The following is a 16,370-nucleotide window of genomic DNA, read 5'->3' as shown; positions in this document are numbered from 1 at the left end:
GAAGTACAATTTGGTTCCAAGCAAGGGATTTAATTATTATAAAATTTGTATCTGAAATAGTACAAATAGAAAGAAACATTTTTCGATATAAGAATCAGTATCTAAAAAATTCAACAGTTCCGGCATAATTCTCATAATTTAAATGAAAAGTAAAAACATCCTAATGAGATTCTAATATCAAAGAAAAAAAGATTGACAAGTGAAAAAAAAATAACAAGTTTTAAAGTAAGGAATGGCAACGCGTTCAAGTTGAGCACTTGATATTAGGACTTTTTTATAATTAAATTTTAAAAAAAATTGATAATTGCCCCAAAAGGATATATGTGTGTATTACAAGAGGGGAAAAATCTAAATAAGTTGCCATCTAACCTTTGGCAGGAGAATTGGAGAACAATTATAATGTATTACATGAAAAACATATTACATTCTAAAATTATAAATTATTTTTATGTTCATTTTCAATTTTCATTTTATTTTACGCGTCAGTTGAATCCAGTTGCGCATAAGAGGGACGGGCCACAGGCTTGTCAACGTCGAAGAAGTTAGATGAAATTCCATCGGGAAACCACAAGGATATCACTTTAATAATGATGAGGCATGTCGTTTGAGAATCTTAGTTTGCTCATTAATTAAAGACTAAAAAATACATTTAATCTTTTAATTTTATATAAAATTTTAATTTGGTCTCTTAACTTTAAAAATTATACTTTTAATCCTTTAACTCTAAATTTTTTTTAAAAAATAATAACATTAAAATCTTAAATATTGATAAAACATTTCCAAATGCTAACATATTATGTTTAATTCTCAAAAAATTTATGATTGTTACAAAAAGTATTATTAAAACCTAATGATTTTAGGGTGAAAGAACTAAATATATGTTTTTTAAAGTTAAAGGATCAAATTGAAACATTATACGAAGTTAAAAAACTAAATATATACTTTAACCTTAATTAAATTATATACCACCGTGCTCTCTGGTACTTTTTAATTATCATTTATAATAGTTTTCCACATATTAAGAAAATTATTAAATACATAAAATCTTTTATTTTTATGTTTATTAAATAATTAGTATATTTTTCTTACTCATTGTCTTTCTTTTCATCTTTACTTTTGGCTCCCTTAATTGATAGGGATTGAATTGAAAATGAAGCATTAAATAGGATAAAAGTAACAAATAAAAAGGACCAAAATTTCCTCCTTCAAGTGATAATTAAAAAAGACTAGACTGGTATAAATTAGTCATTTTAAATATTTTTAATCATCTTGTATAAAAAAGTTATTTTTAAGCATCAATTTATTTAACTTTAGGACACTTAGCTACAATAGTGGACTAGTGGCTTCTTTCTTACATTTTTAGTATTAAATTATGGAAGGTAATTCTAAATTACGGATTAAGACTCAAAAAGACAAAAACTATAATTTTACAATTTATTAATCCTAAAATGAAATTAAATTCATTTATATTGATCCCAATAGCTAGGCATGTTTGGTAAGCTGAAAATGTTGTGATCGGAATGGAAAAAAAAAAATTAGAGGCTTGTTTGTTCCTTATTTTGAAAATAATTTTTAGTTTTTAAAAACAGAAAAACACAAAAAGTTGTTTGATAATTTGTTTTTAGTTGATTGTTTTTAAAAACAAAAAACAGTAATATGTTTTTAAAAACTAAAAAACCAAAACAATTTTTATATGTTTTCTTTTTTTTTGTTTTTTATTTTCTATTCTGAAAAATTCTAAGAAATCTTCTTATTTTCTTACTTACTATCCACTACCTATCACTACTAACAACAACTATTACCTACCAAGTATGATTTTTTATTAATTTTTTTCAAAAGTGATTTTTTTAAAAATTATTATCCAGACATTTTTTTTATTTTTTCTTTTTAAAACTTGTTCTGAAAAATAATTTTATAAAATTGTTTTGAAAACAAGAAAACAAAAAACAAAACAAACAAGCCCCTAGATTTTCTAGGAAATAAAATTCATATAGAAAGAAATTTTTTTTCTTACACATGGAAAGGCGGCTTCCCACCTTTTTGGGGGAACCAATTTTTCAGCATGATAAAAAAAATTTAAAAAACAAATAACAGAGTCTTATAATTAAGATAAAAAATAATTATATTTCTAAAAATGTAGAAGAGTGTACTGCTCGCGTCCCCACTACTATAGCATCATTATTGTTGTCCTCTCCATCACCCGGCGGTGAGAAGTTCGGGTTGAACTTGGCAGCGAAGCATTGTCCCCACTGTATGTTATGGTATTCTCGTTTATGCTTGTCGTTGCCCGATGGTTTTTCTTCTCCTCTCTATAATTGTAGTCGGCAGTCGTGTGCAAAAAAATGAAGACGACAAAAAAGTAGGAAGAAAGGAAGAAATCTAGAGCTTGTTTGTTTTCTTATTTTGAAAATAATTTTTTATTTTTAAAAATAGAAAAGTAAAAAAAAACTTTGTTTGATAATTTGTTTTTAGTAATATGTTTTTAAGAACTAAAAAACCAAAATAACTTTTACATGTTTTTTTTTTTTTTTTGTATTTTTCATTTTTTTGAAATATTTTGAGAAATTTTTTTTCTCTTCTTACCTATTATCCACTACTTGTCACTATCGGCAACAACTATTGCTTTTCAAGTGTGATTTTCTTTAATTTTTTTTTTCAAACGTGTTTTTTTATAATTATTATCCAAACAAAGTTTTTTGTTTTTTGTAATCTGAACTTGTTGCAAAAAATAACTTTATAAAATTATTTTGAAAACAAAAAAATAACCAACTTTCTTGAAAGTTTTTTCTTTTCTTTTTATATCCATACTCATGAAGAACAAAACTCACAATCTAAGCCAGAAACTCAAAAGAGTGAAAATCAAATTGAGTCAAAATTAGCATGGGAGCATGCCACATCAGTAGCACACTAATAATAATGTGCTCCAACGGTATGCATAGATATTTGATTAAAAGTTTTACAAAAATTATGAGGATTAACTTAGATAATAAAAGTTAAAATTATTTACGAACTTTGGGGATCAACTACTTTATTGGTGTGAACTTTGGGACCGAATTCTTAATTTTCACTTGTTTATTTTTGGCAAACAAGAACAGGGCGAGGAAGAGCAAAAATGAAAATGCCAATAAAAAAACAGAGAGAGAGAGGGACAGGCACCTAAATTGGAGACTCCTCTCTTTAATTGAGGGCGGATTGTAAATTTCTTTTCTTAATTGCACAAATTAATAGAAACAGAGACAAGTCTATCCAAATGTACAAGTGGTCCCAGAAACTAGTCGATCGGTTGTATATGCCATTTCCTTTTCATGAACTCTTGCCAATTTGATACTCATGCTATTTATCTAATTTTCTATCTAATTTTCTTTATCAATAGTTCTGTTCATTATTTATCTGCTCATATATTAAAGTTTAGGAGCTCATAAGCATATAATTCAAGCCATCATATACATACAAAAATATATTACCTCTATTTCTTAATATAAAAGCTAGTTAACTAATTTGAGTAGATTAAAAAAATTAGTTTAGTTATTTGTAATAAATATGCATTATTTTTCCTAAAATATCCTTACTAATCAAATGTATTAATTAAGACTATCATTATTATAAGGATTGTCTTGAAAAAAATCGATAAATATGAGAGACAAATTAGACTAGAATTTTATATTTAGGATCAAAATAAAAATTAAATAAAGTCTTGTATTAAAAACCTGGGGGTAATAATTTAAAGGGAATATAAAATTGATTGTTGGAGTTTATCTATAAAGCGTTCAAAAGTGTAGCTGTGTTCGTACTAAGTTTTTTTTTTTATCTGAGTTCGTACTAAGTTTTAAAGTTTAATAATTTTTTTTTTTTTACATGATTCAAAGTTAAAGAAAGTTTTGTATAATTTAGCTTAAAGAGTATTTCAAGTGTTATGCTCATGCCTAAGAAGTTGAATGTAGTTCTAATAAATATAATACTCCAATATATTTTTCCATAACTAAATGTTGTTACAAATATAGAAGCTAATTAGGAGGTAAATGTAGTTCTAAATTAATATACCTAACTTATAAGTTGATACATAATCTAATGTTATATATGAGTATATTAGAAAGACTAAGTTACATTTGTTATAATTAACTTATGTGACATTTGTCATAATTAACTGATTTATTTGACTCTTTTAATTTATCCAAATTAATTAAATAGTTTTTATATTTAAAAGCGGAAGAGGTGATATTTTATCATATCAATTACTCCCATTGCTTTTAAATGTAAAAACTAGTAGATGGGCTGGTTTTAATTTTAAATATAAAATTTAAATTCGTTTTGTATGTTGCTTTTATAATTTTTTTCTCTGTTCTTCCTATGCTATTAATTGCACATATAAAAAGTTTTCCATGAAAAGGTAATTTTCAATACAAATGATTAAAATAGATGATGAGGAAGCTGACACATATTTTATAAATAATTAACTTACTAATAATTTTAATATTTACAAATTAATTATTGAACTTATATAAATATATAATGGGATAAAATTATAGAATGCATTCAAGGAAAATGAAAATTTAATAAAATAAAGAAAATAAGCAGTTTTACAAAGCATAAAATTGCAAGAAATAATTTAATAGGAAAATGCCCAAACACTAGACGCGTCCAACGATAAGGGCTCAGCTTATAATATCTCTTGAGTTGATTTTGTGTAATTATAATGATAGTTACTTACAAGGCATTTTGAACTCCTCCCTCTTTATTAGTTCTTATTTTTCTTTGATAAAAAGCCAATTTGTTTAACTAATAAAAAGATAAAACAATACATATAAAACAACCAATTACTTCTGAATCAGGACTAAATCAGGGGTTTAAAGTCTAAAAACAGAAGTATATTATAACAGCATAACAGAGACTACCAACCCAACAACAATTAGTTCTTACTTACAGTTATTGTTGAATTTATTTATGTACTGGATTTACAATCCAATAATATCAAATGTATTTTTTTAAAGTTTTTTTGGATGTGAAGTTGTAGGTTCAAGCTCTTTGCAAATAATTTAATGAACGTGTGAGTTTTTTTTTTTAACATGAAGTTGTAAGTTTAAACATTTCTATTATAAAAAGTATATGGACATGTGGGTTATGAAAATAAATAAAAAATATTGAATTTACTCAAAATTTGGCCCGATAATAGTGGAATTTGGAAAAACTCAAAGCATTGAAATTTATTTGTTATCTGGTTAGTGATCCAATAGTTGCATAGAAATTAAATATATACACTATAATTATACAATCCTGGGAATAAAGAACAATGAAATTTGTTTCTTGATCTTGTCAACGTCAATAATATTAAAAAAACATGAGATACTTAACGTTTCATGAGTTTGAAATAATTAAACTTGCTGGTAAAAGAAAAAGAAATAATTAAACCACAGAAACAAAAAATAAATATTATGCTGATCTCATATAAAAATATTCAGAACAAATATTATATAACAAAAAACTGAATTCCGTAGTTTAATAGTAATTAGAATTTGAAATGATTTCTTTAAAATTTAATATTAATTGATTTAATTTTATTTAAAACACCAAAATCTAATGACAATAATAATTAATTCACAATTGATAATAGATAGATTGATAGAATATAAATATAATTAATCGATTTATTTAAAAAAATTTCAATTGCAATACGTGATTTTTTCAATTAACAAATAACTATAATTTCCTTGCACCTTTTCGCTGCCGCCAAGGTTTTGTGCCGGCTTGGGAGCACCGTAAAGAGCCAACTATCTATCAATCATATTTATCTCTATAAATTTTAAGTACATTTAGATTATTGTTCAATAAAACAAAGTTTAGTCAGCGTCTTATATTAGTCATCAAGATTAAATAATCATGATTTTTGGTTAATAATTGATACATATTACTCGTATATATATAATATTACTTCCAGTATATAAGATCTAGTTAATTAATTTGAAGAGATTAAAGAAGTTACTAAATTATTTTAAAATATTTATATTTATCATTTTTCTCCTAGCTAATTTGTCCAATTTATAAATTGATATATTACCTCAAGTCCTTAATATAAGAACTAGTTGACTAATTTGAGTAAATTAAGGAAAATAATTAAATTAGTTATTAATAATAAATAAGTATTGTCTTCTCTAAAATACCTTTGATAATCATGTGTATTAGCTAGGACTACTATTTTACGTAACTTTTAACATTTGCAACTACTGAAAGGATTATTTTGAAAAAAATAGATAAATATGAGGGACAAAATAGATTGAGGTCTTATATTTCTAACCAAATTAAAAATCAAACTAACTTTTATATTAAGGAATAGAGGTAATATAATCTAATGATACACTCATACACAAAAATATTTTAAACAAATCATGTAACATACTACCGGTTCTTAATATAAGAGCTAGTTTAACTTTTAATTTGATCGTAAATATAAAACCCCAATCTACTTTGTTTTTTATATTTATCCATTTTTTCCAAAGTAGTCCTTTGTAGTAGTTACACATGTTAAAGGTTCCATCAAATGGTAATTCTAATTAATACACATAGTTATCAAGAGTATTCTAGAGAAAACAATACCTATCAATTATCAACTATATTCTTGAAAACTTGCAATACTCAATTCGTTTAAAAAAGTGGGTGGGGTATAATAATATGCGATGTGAACATATTTAATTAATGAGATTTGAATAATACTTTGATTAGAATTTAGGTATATTGAATTAAATGAGAAAAATCATTATCAAATAGAATTTCATTGGAGGTTCAAATGAAGAAACTAATAATTAATTTTGAATTCAAATAATATCTTAATTGAAATTTGAATATATTGAATTAAATAGAAAGTATCATAATTAAATAGTACTCCTATGTTAATTGGGGGCCTAAATGGATGAATAAATAAATAATTTTAAATTTCCACATGTTTTCCCAAAATTTCTCATATCTACTTCAAATCTCATTTGAATGAATAAAAAAACATACTCCTATAAGAAGTGAACATTGAATAGAATTTAAAATCTAATCAAATATTCTAATCCCTGTATGGCAGGGGAGAAATTTTTAGTTTACTACTAATAACTAACTTAGCAGATTTTTTTAATCTATTTAAATCAGTGAACTAGTTTTTATATCAAATGGAGACAGTATACTATCACTATGATCAAGTAAAACTTTTTTAATCTCCTTAATTTAAATTAGTTAATTGTATGTTATGTTCATGGATTATTGCGGCTGGCGCTCAGAGACAATAAACACCAGTTACTCCTAGAGTAACAGGTCACTTGAACACTGACCAATCAAAAGGCTCCATGGCAGATCCATTTAATCCTACCTGGCACATGCTCTCTCTCCAACTTGCAACATGTTTGGGAGACGGAAAATGGTTACGGCAGCCAGAAGTGATTTGCAAAAGCCCCATACCTTGCCGATGGAGGATGAGCGAGGAGACGCTAGGTCAGTACTCCGAGTCGACTGCAAGTCCTCGCTTCACCCCCTCAAGGACCCCTCGTTGCACTCCGTCTTCAACCTTGAGATGTGCTTCGATTCCTTTGTTGAGTTGGCTCGCGGTGGACCGTGAGTTCAAGATGAAGATCAATTCCATGCTTCGATCATTCAACGGCTGGACTTCTCCTTGGAAATTGCACTGATCGGTCGCCTGCTCTGGTCGCTGGAAGGTAAAATCCTGATTGCAAATTTCAACGGCCGTTCGTTTCATTTGGGTTGTGAAAGTTAAAATCGAAGAAGCAAAATTTGTTTCACTGAAAAAGAAAACAAGAAGCAAAATCGGTTAAATCACAAAATCTAAATTGGTTTTCTTTTGCCTACTTGAATTTGGTTTCTATTTTTTTTGCGTTCAATTGTTCTGCGTACTTGAAATTGGCTTCTAATTTTTCTGAGGCTGCAGCTGTTGCAAATTCTGTGCCACGTCTGGAGTGCCTTGAGATTAGGTTTTCCAAATTATTAGCTAAAGGCTTTGATGCGTTGTGTCAGGAGTGTAAGAAGCTCAGGTTTTTGGAGTTGACCGGGTGTACTAAATTAACTGGCCGTGACACTGCAAGTGCAACTTCCAATTTGGAGTGTCTGGAAAAGATTAATCAGGGATACATTTATGACCTTCATCTACAATTTATTCTGTACTTCATAGCGTGTGTGCGTATCCTTTTTCTTTGGCTTGCATATTCTCTTGATGAAGTTCCTGGAATTATATCACGTCTAACTTCCAACAGATGCATACCCTACTTTGCATTATATGTTGAAGATCTTTACTAGGTTTAAAGATTCATATATTCATTAGATAGAAGGAGGTTGACTCCGAGATATTTTACATGAGTACTTTTATTTCCAACTAGTATTCAGTATTTAGATTAGAACATATATCTCTGGAAATGAATAATGGGTATTATATGTTGTAGTTTGAATGCTTAATCTTGTGAAATCTGCGCATGCATGCCCAGCAGATGAGAAAGTCCCTCGGCCATAGATGCTAAAGCAAATAGGGGGCATGGTTGGCTCATAGAATTTGAAGCAGTAGATGGGTTCTTCTAAAGACATGAATGTTTGGTGGTACTAATAGGCAGGTTTAAGGTGATTATGAGCTTAGGTATGTCGCTGACTGCAACTATACATGGCGATGCCTAAGAGCAAGGCACGTCATTGGACAGGCAAATGCAGCTACATTTTGGCCAAAACAAGTGCAATTACGTTGGCCGTGGATTTATTGGATATATTGTCTACCATTTTGCAGAGGGGTATCTTGAATGGGCAGAGGAGTTTATTGCAATTTTACCTTGGTAGCTTTTCCCTTTGTAACATTAAAATTATTTTCCCTTTCCTTTGTAGTCTGTACACTTGAGATACGATAGAGATGTCCCAGTCAAAGCAAATACTGTTGCTATATATATATTGAGACGATTAACATTAAGAATATGCTATAAATTGCTTCTCCCAGTGGTGAGATAGTAAAACTAGCTTATGCGGCCAATGTATGACATTCTTTTTGGTCAATGTAAATAATAAGCCAAATACATGCCCTCTGTCTTATTCATCACTTGAGATGGGTAATATATTTCATGGCTGATAAATAGTATTTTCATAGAAATTTTATAAAAATACATAGAATATAAATGTTATATAAAAGATATATAGATAACTTAAGCCTTTCTCATATGTGCTGATTCAAATAAAATGCAACTTGTTGTCAGGACTAGGGCCATGAGAAGTTAGCTAAATGAAAAGGCTATTGTGGTAGTGAAGAATGGCTTTGCGATAATTGATTACCATGCCAATCTGGATTTTTTTTCCTAGAATGTATACAAAGGATAGTCCAAAAAAAATGGAAAAAGGAATTTATACAAGGATCTACTACGAAAAACAATAAATAATAAAGAACTCACCAATTGATTCCCATTTTGAATGATAAAGCACACATGTAGAATCAACTATGTCATTTCTCTAAGAACCGGCTTAAAACAATTTTTCTCAAATTAATTTCCTTTTCCTCATTATCCTCCTTGTCGTCAGATTTGGCAGTTGCATTCATACAGAGAAGCATCAACAATCAGTTTATCCTCCTCCTCAACAAGGAAGTTAATGCTACACTCTTGAAACCTCTGTTGAAAAATTCTCGAGTCACGCAGCAACTTTGCATTGGCTTCATATGAAAGTCTCAATCTTTGGTTTTCTTTATGGAGAGTCCTCAAAATTAGAAGTAAACAACAGTATGAATTAGCTGGATTTTTTTTTTTTGAGTACAAGGACAAGCTACGCTTGATAAGGGGAGTTATATATTTATATTTCCTTCCCTATTATCTATGTCTATCAAAACTAATCTCCTGCAGCAGTTAGTAACATCAGGATAAACTTCCATCTGATCCACAATTGAGTGAGCATGCTTTGCTAACGCATCAGCACATTGTAGTGATTCTCGGGCAGCATATGCAAGCTTCATATTCCACTCTTCATAGATGAGTTTCCTTGTCTCTTCAATCTCTTGTCTGAATGGATGGTTTATGCCACTATCTCTCATCAGGGTGGAAATGGCTTCCAGTGAGTCTGAGTGTATCTGAAAGTCTCTTATATTGAGGCTCTTGCACACCTCCATCCCAGTTTTGATAGCTAAAATTTCAGCAGCCACAACTGGGTAGTTTCCAAGCTTCCTTGCGAAACCTATGATCCACTTTCCTCGATGGTCACGGACTACACCACCACAGGTTGCTTGTTGATTCTCTCGGACTGATGCATCTACATCCACTCTGAGTTCACCCATCGGTGGTCCAATCCAGTGTCTAGGTAGGCTTTGATGATCCTTGAGGATTTGATGGCGTAGTTGTGTTCCAGATATATCCTCCATGATGTGAAACAAAGTTTGGTGGTAGATTTTGGAATCTGTGCTGTTGTCTCTTCCAAATAATTGGTTGCACCGTGCTTTCCAGATGAGCTAGCATACATGGCCAAAGATCTTCGTCCATGTCCATCGTTGGAATCTTTCTCTTGCTGGATTGTTCTTCATATTCCACGTGAGCTAGTCCTGCAAATTTTGAGAAAAAAAGACAGCAGAATAGTTAGGTTGAATAAATTTCTTCCACACTTGTGTCGCTCTATTACAGTCCCTCAATATGTGTATGATACTCTCCTCACATAGACAGCCTAAGGGGCATAGGCTAGAATCCGTTATCCCTCTTTTAGATCTAAGTGAGTTGGTCATTAATCTCTCATGAGCTGTTTGCTAAAGGAAGTACTTTATTTTTTCAGGCACTTGCCAACGCCATATGTTCTTCCACATCGATCCTTCAGCATTGGTAGTCGACTCAGATAAGAACTTATATGCTGCTTTAACTGTAAACTGGCCATCCGGGGCATTATGCCAGCATACCCCATCTTCCTCATCAGCACTTGGTGGTCTAATTTGTTGGAGGATTCTTGTTATATTTTCTGGAAAAAACTCATTCCATTGCCCGACATCCCATTGACCACTTGGCAAGACAAAATTTACAACCAGGCTATGAGGATCAATTCTATCTAAGTTTTTTGAAGCATATTGAATCAGAGGTCCTTCAAGCGGTGTCCATAAGTCCAGCCAGAATTTGGTCTGTCTTCCACTATTTAGCTTCCTACCTAGTCCTTGGGTGAATTTCTCCCATACCACAGAAATGGCTTTCCAAGTCAATGAGCATTGCTTATGTTTGACAACTGCAGGAATGGTCTCTTTTCCACAATCATACCGGGCTCTCAGGCATTGCACCCATAGGGCTTCAGGTTTCGTTACCAGACCCCAACACAACTTCATTACAAAAGCTTGATTTTGTTTCTCAAGATTTTTAATGCCAAGCCCACCCATGCCTTTGTTCTGCATAATTCTTTCCCACGAGATAAGGTGCATTTTCTGTGCATGCTCATCTTGACTCCAAAGAAAGTTTCGGCTAATCTTCTCAATTTCTTTCAAAACTCCTTTAGGTATAAGAGTAGATTGCATCTGGTAAGATGGAAGAGCTGCTATGACTGCTTTGATAAGTACAGTGCGTCCTGCCATATTAAGAAACTTTCCTTTCCAGCATGAAAGCTTGGCTCTGACTTTTCTTGTGATATGCCCAAATGTCTCCTTGGTCACCTTCTTGTGAATGAGAGGTACTCCGAGATATTTACCAAGATCAGGTGTTATTCCGATGCCAAGCTTTTGGCATAAACTAGCAGCTCGATGGAAATTGACATTCCTAGAGAAAAAAGCTTTGGATTTGCTTAGATTAATCCTATGTCCTGAGTCTATGCAAAATTTTTCCATGACCTGTTTAATGACTCTGATTTGGTTCTGTGAGGCTTCAGCAAACAAGATAAGATCATCCGCAAAAAGAGATGGGATAAGTAGGGTCCCTCACTGTAGAATCGGAGAGGTTTCCATCTTTGGTTAGCACATTTAGCCTTTATAAGTTGCCCCAGTCTTTCCATGCACAGAACAAACAGATATGGACTTAGAGGATCTCCCTGGCGTACTCCTCTTGAGGGGGTGAAGGTAGGCCCTTCTTCACCATTCCATAGGACTCTCATTTTAGCTGATCTTGTGCATTCTATAATTACCCTTACGATGTTCTCATTAATGCTAATACTTCTGAGTGTATCCTCAAGAAATGACCATTCTAGTCTATCATAGGCCTTCTCCATATCCACCTTGATTGCAACATATGCTTTCCTTCCAGGCTTAGTTCTCATTAGGTGGATGGCTTCTTGTGCAACCACAATGTTATCACAACTGGATCTACCCCTGATAAAACTGCATTGTTCTGCTCCTATTAGGTAATCCATCACTGGCTGCAGCCTTGTCGCAATGATCTTGGTCACAATCTTAAAGCTCACATTGCACAATGAGATTGGTTTCATGTCTTTTAAGGTCGTTGGGTGTTCCACCTTGGGTATGAGGACTATATTTGTTGAATTAATTTCCTTGATTTTCGATGGGTCCCTGAAAATTTCTTTCACCAGCCTGCAAATTCGGTCCCCAATTCTGTCCCACTGTGTTTGGAAGAAGTGTGCCGGAAGTCCATCTGGTCCTGGGGCTTTAAAAGCTCCCATCGCAAAAGCTGCATTTTTTATTTCAATGTTGCTCACTTCCTTATGTATCAGGTCTAAGTGCTATGGTTGGATTGCTGGAAAGGCATTGGGCCAGCTTATCACTCTATTTGGATCTGCTTCACTCGTATACAGGGTTTTGAAGTAATCGCTTGCCATTTGCTTCAACTATTCATTGTCTCTGATCCATTCCCCTGCATCATTTTGCAGCTCTGCGATCACACTCCTCTTTTTCTTTATCATAGCAGTAGCATGGAAATATTTTGTGTTTTTATCCCCCCACTGAAGCCATTGACATCTAGCTCTTTGGAACCACATTAGTTCTTCTTGCATGATCAGCTTATTATAGTCATTCCATAATCTTTCTTCCAGACGGCTAAGCCCAGTATGCCATTGTGTAAGTTTTCTCTTTTCAATCCCACTGAGTCGTTGAAGAACTTTCCTTTTTCGGCCTGGGATGCTGCCAATCTTTTCCATATTCCATTTAGCAGCTTCAGTCTGGAATTTTTTTGCTCCATGAACCCAATCCTCATCTTGCCAAACTTGACTTACTAGCTCCTAAAATCCTTCTTCTAATAACCAAGCAGCTTGGTAATGGAAGCGTGGCTTAGACCTTCTATGAGGGCTGTGTTTAGACCAATTGACCTCTCCTTCCAAGCCAGGTTGCACAGGGACCAATCTATTTTTTCCCGCAAGTCTCCTCTTTCCCAAGTGAAATCAGATTGATTATTGTCTACCACCATGAGTCCTGCTTGAGTTATGCAATCATTAAAGTCCACCATTGCTTGCATATTCGGCCTTGCCCCTCCCATTTTGTTGGATGGGAACCTGTAAGCGTTGAAGTCACCAATTAATAGCCAGGGCTCCTCTATGATGTCTGCAATTGCTTGTATAGCCTGCCAGAGGGGAGCTCTCTTTCGATAGTCAGGTTCTCCATAGACAAAAGAAGCATAAAAGCTATCGGCTAAGTGAGCTTTCTTAATGAGGCAGTGAAGGATCTGTTCATTTGAGTAAATATAATGTACATTCACATCTTTCTGGTTCCAGAGTACCCAGATTCCTCCTGCAAAACCAGATGCTTCAACTCGGATCCAATTTGTGAAATTAAGCTTTCTAATTACTCTTTCAGCTCTTTCCCCGCTTACTCGTGGTTCAATTAGGCACAAAACATCAATTTTATTTTTGTGAACAATATCACGAATCAAGATAGGAAAAGCACGCCCTCCGGCACCCCTACAGTTCCAACTAGCAATAATCATAACAAAAATTAAAGATGAGATGAGTGAGATACAAGGGTACTTAACTACTGCCATATGTACTTGGCACGACTTCTGCTTCCTCTGTTTCTTCTTCTATTGACCCAGTTGTTGACTTTATCATCTCTACTGATTCCCCACCACTGTCTTCCCTCTTCAGATCCGGGGGCTTTGGGTTGTCCAGCAAATGTGGTTCTGTCATTTTACACAGTGTGAGTCCTGGTTCAATTCGTTGTTCCCTCGACATGAGTTCCCCACTGTTCGTTTGCTTTCCACGTTCTTGGTCTGTATGAGAGGTTTGCCCAGCCCCTTTTGTCTCCACTAGCCGGTCCATTTGGCCTTGAACTACTCTATGCACTCTCTTGTTGGCCATTTTGGACTTCTCTTTCGGTAAGGGCTCTATTTGGGCCTCCCCTTTTTTTCCTTTCCCAGCTTCTTGACCTCCATTTTTTGTTTTTTCATTGCCCTCTGACTTTGATGTTTCATTCTCTTTTCCTTGGTTTTGATTATTTCCTTTCCCTCTGTTTCTGGCCTTAACCGGCCCACCTTTTTGCTCTGCTAGTAAAGGACCTTGAGTTAAGGTCAGGACTTGTTTCCTTTGCCCTGTCATGTTTCTGATTCCTTCGATGTCAGCACTATCTTTCTCCTTACCCCCGCACGCCACCCAGATTTGATTATCTGTTTCTTCTTCTTCGAGGTTACTGAGCGCCGCGTACCTCGATTGGGAGGTCTGTAGCTCTCTTTGTCTGACCGGTTTAGGTGAGGTGCCTGACCCGTTATGTCCTTCCTTTTGATATACTCGACTTGATATTCGAGCTTTCCTTGGGCCTGCTGCAAACATCCATGGACCAAAAGTTTCGGTCATCTCTTTTGATTCCGTCGCTGGTGCTTTCTCCGGTAGGCCTCGTTGTTCCTGTTCCGAGCCTCCATATCCTTGTTGTTGTTGGGTGTTCTGCAAGTTGGTGCTTCGTTTCCATGGACAGCCTTCACGACGGTGACCGTATCTCCCGCATTCAAAACAAATAAGGTTTAATCCTTCATACTCAACATTGAATTTGTCCCCTGCTGCAATGATCCTAGGAACCAGTTGACGCTGGAGATCTAACTCCACGCATATGCGGGCGTATCTCCCTCTTTCCACCTTCGATCTGTTGAGTGCCAGCGTATTCAGATCAACCTTAAGAGGGCGTCCAATCCGTTCCCCCACACGAGCCATGCAGTGGTGGTTGTAGCAATGTATGGGTATATGAGGGACACGAACCCAAGTTATGCAGCGTCGGAGTGGATTCCTGAAAGGATTGAAGTATGGTGTCCACCTCTGCACTAAGACACAGTGTTGCGCTATTACCCACGGACCGTCATATAATATTTTCCGGTAGTGCACTTTCCAGTTATCCGGGCTTGTAAACTTAACTACAAAGTAGTTGTTTGGTAGGTCCACTAATTCAAATTCTGATATCCCCTAGATTCTGACAAGATGGCTTTTAAGCACATACAGATTGAATCTGCGCCCCAACACAGTAATGATCAATGAATAATTCCATGGTTTACACCACTCATTGTATTCTTTCGGCGAAATAGGGACTACCGGATATATCTGCATAAGCCTTTTAATTTCCTCAGTTGGTTCTGGCATTTTCCAGTTAATTTCTTCTTCATCAAACAGAAGATCCTCTGATTCCATACATCCTCCTCCGTTAGCTATTCCATTATAGCCAAGTAGAGATTGTTTGTATGACGAAGCTGGTGTCTTCTTTGCACTTGTTTCCGTAATATCCAGTGTATTTCCTTCCAACTGTCTTTCCTCATCTTCTGTTCTAGTCTCTAGGTTCTTGTCTTCCATGGGATCATCCATTATTTCGGTGACTAGTTCGCCCAGTTTCTTCTTCTTTTTCCGATCTTCGCCGGCCACCTCCACTAGCTGATCGGGTGGTGTTTTGCGTTGACCTGTGTCTTCCATTCACGCAAGTCATTGGCACGAACCCCAAGAGAGAGAAAAACACAACTCACTTAACCCAATTCCCCAAATTAGCTAGATTTCAGAACACAAGAATAGAAGAGAGTCCCAAATATTAAACTCATTTCATTTTTAGATAAATATTCAAGAGAAAGTAGAAATTTGATATCTTTAGCAACCAGAATTGCAGCAGCAACTAGCGAATTGGTGAGGGAAATTTTAGAGGCAGTCAAAAAGCAATTTAGATATTACCATTTAACCAATTTCATGACCCAGATGAAAGAACAGAAGTTGAAATTTGCAATCAGGATTTTACCTTCCAATGACCAGAGCAGGCAACCGATCAGTGCAATTTCCAAGGAGAAGTCCAGCCGTTGAATGATTGAAGCATGGAATCGATCTTCGTCTTGAACTCATGGTCCACAGCAAGCCAACTCAACAGAGGAATCGAAGCGCATCTCGAGGTTGAAGACGGAGTGCAAGGAAGGGTCCTTGAAGGGGCGAAGCTAGGGCTCGCAGTCGACTCGGAGTCCTGACCCGGCGTCTCCTCGCTCATCCTCCATCGGCAAAGCGTGGGGCTTCTGCAA

At 34.3% G+C, this 16,370-nt stretch overlaps 2 long non-coding RNA genes across 2 annotated transcripts; one reads left to right on the top strand and one right to left on the bottom strand.

Annotated features, from left to right (window-relative positions):
* Window positions 1-7,598: 7,598 nt before the first annotated feature.
* LOC114734489 (uncharacterized) lies at window positions 7,599-9,033 on the top strand. The gene is made up of 2 exons (XR_003739172.1): window positions 7,599-7,685; window positions 8,469-9,033. It is a non-coding gene; the product is annotated as an uncharacterized LOC114734489 (long non-coding RNA).
* A 384-nt stretch (window positions 9,034-9,417) lies between these two features.
* On the bottom strand, window positions 9,418-16,177 carry LOC114734486 (uncharacterized). The gene is made up of 2 exons (XR_003739171.1): window positions 16,100-16,177; window positions 9,418-9,739 (listed from the first exon to the last, which is right to left on the bottom strand). It is a non-coding gene; the product is annotated as an uncharacterized LOC114734486 (long non-coding RNA).
* Window positions 16,178-16,370: the final 193 nt, after the last annotated feature.

The sequence above is a fragment of the Neltuma alba genome, unplaced genomic scaffold, assembly GCF_004799145.2.
Source record: "Neltuma alba isolate B1F8T4 unplaced genomic scaffold, ASM479914v2 tig00013105_pilon, whole genome shotgun sequence".
Classification (NCBI taxonomy): Eukaryota; Viridiplantae; Streptophyta; class Magnoliopsida; order Fabales; family Fabaceae; genus Neltuma; species Neltuma alba.
Note: the sequence above shows the minus strand (reverse complement) of the source record. Positions and strands in the feature narration are given on the sequence as shown.